The sequence below is a fragment of the Rhagoletis zephyria genome, unplaced genomic scaffold (assembly GCF_001687245.7).
Source record: "Rhagoletis zephyria isolate East Lansing unplaced genomic scaffold, Rhagoletis_zephyria_1.1 Rzeph_scaffold_34632, whole genome shotgun sequence".
NCBI lineage: Eukaryota > Metazoa > Arthropoda > Insecta > Diptera > Tephritidae > Rhagoletis > Rhagoletis zephyria.
The window spans coordinates 1-1765 of NW_016191687.1; the positions used below are offsets into that span (position 1 = coordinate 1).

At 37.0% G+C, this 1765-nt stretch overlaps 1 non-coding gene across 1 annotated transcript; it reads right to left on the minus strand.

Annotated features, from left to right (window-relative positions):
• Window positions 1-757: 757 nt before the first annotated feature.
• On the minus strand, window positions 758-829 carry TRNAH-GUG (transfer RNA histidin (anticodon GUG)). The gene has a single exon. It is a non-coding gene; the product is annotated as a tRNA-His (tRNA).
• Window positions 830-1765: the final 936 nt, after the last annotated feature.

The window sequence follows — 1765 nt, forward strand, 5'->3', positions numbered from 1 at the left end:
ATAAAGATTCCACGCTTTTGTACAATTGGATCGATCCCCTCTCTTCTGCCGGTAGAAGGGATCATTATCGGACACTGACTTTAGGGACGTGGACGCCATCGGAATGGAATTTCCGGCGAGTGACTACTATCGCAGCTGTCGTGCCGATGACCAAGTCTGCGTTTTCGAAGCTTTGTGGGACCTAAGCTGCGAACTAAAATACTTTATTAGACGAAGTAACTGGGTTTTATGAATACCGCTACAAAATCGCTTCAACAATTTTTTTGGAAAAAGGTAAAATTCCGGAGTTGTACTGCTAACTAAAAATCGAGATATTGAGCACAAACAGAGAAGTTCCAATTTTATAACGAGCGATCCTTAAACACTAATTGGCCGGCTGTCAGAGTAGATCTTTATCCTTCTAATAGATAAGTGGCGCGTGGACTATTAACTGATTCCTTTATAGCATCTGAAATACGGTACAGAAATCCATCAACCTACATATGTATAGAGCGCTCCACTCCATTCGTGAAAACGTAATCTTGGCCTCTGTTCCCGTTCATGACTTAGAAAAATGCATGTAAAAGAAGGAAACAATCGAAGTCTGGTAAGGTACGAAGTTGAAATTTCCACAGATTTACGAATTCCTATTCGCGAGGTTATAGGAAACCCCAATGCTTTTTAGGCTGAAAAGTAATTAATAAATAAGTACGAAAAAAGGAGAAAAAACAAAAAGACAAACCACATCCACTCATTGTTCGTTCTGAAGAAGTCACATTGCCGTGACCAGGATTCGAACCTGGGTTACTACGGCCACAACGTAGGGTCCTAACCACTAGACGATCACGGCTACTGAATGCTTTCTGCATTGCTTTACTTAAAAGTAATTTAATGTACATAAAAATATGACTCAACGGAATTTATAGCTAATTATATATTACAAAAGGAAAGGTTAATGGAGGCAGAGAGCAAGCATAGATTTGTGCAACAAAAAACTATATAAAAAAGCAAGGGGCAATACAACAAAGGCAACAAAAGGAAAACATAACAAAAACACCGTTGTTGAAAAGACTAATGAGTTAAACTTTTCTAAAGCAAGACAACTGGAACATACATACAAACAAACACATGAAGCAAACTACGTACAGTTATTGGTTGAAGGCAAAATGTTTTGTCCACTACTTACTATGTATGATTAGTTGTGTGTTACTTTAGTTTGGCACCGCCCCTGCCCACGACTTCATTTCCTTAAATTAATGCGTTCAACTTTTCAGTACAAAGTATCCCCAATTAGAGAAAGAAAAAATTTGGTAGGAGTTTTGCCTGCAGTATGTACATATGTATGTGTTTATAAATACACATTCATACATACAAGTTTTGGAATTTTTTTCTGTCATCACTTACTTGATAGCTAGACGCGACGGCGTTGACCGCGCACATTCATACATACGAATTTGTAAACAAACTCTGAAGTGTGTGCACTTTCGCTGCTGTTAATCAAAATAATAACAACTATTACGACATTTATGAACGGAAAATAATGGTGAGCTACAAGTGCCTAGCAAATAACTGCAGGCTAAGAAAACTGACGCAACATTTGTTAAGCAAATTAACTCCCTTCAACATCGAAGGCATACAAAATAATCTGACGCAAGAGAAGCCTCAGGCTTTGATTTAAAATAAATTTATAGAAAATTATTTATTGTTATTGGTAGTATGACCAACATTATTAAAAAAGTATAAGAGTAAGAGAGTATTGAATATACATACATACATACGTAGTTTC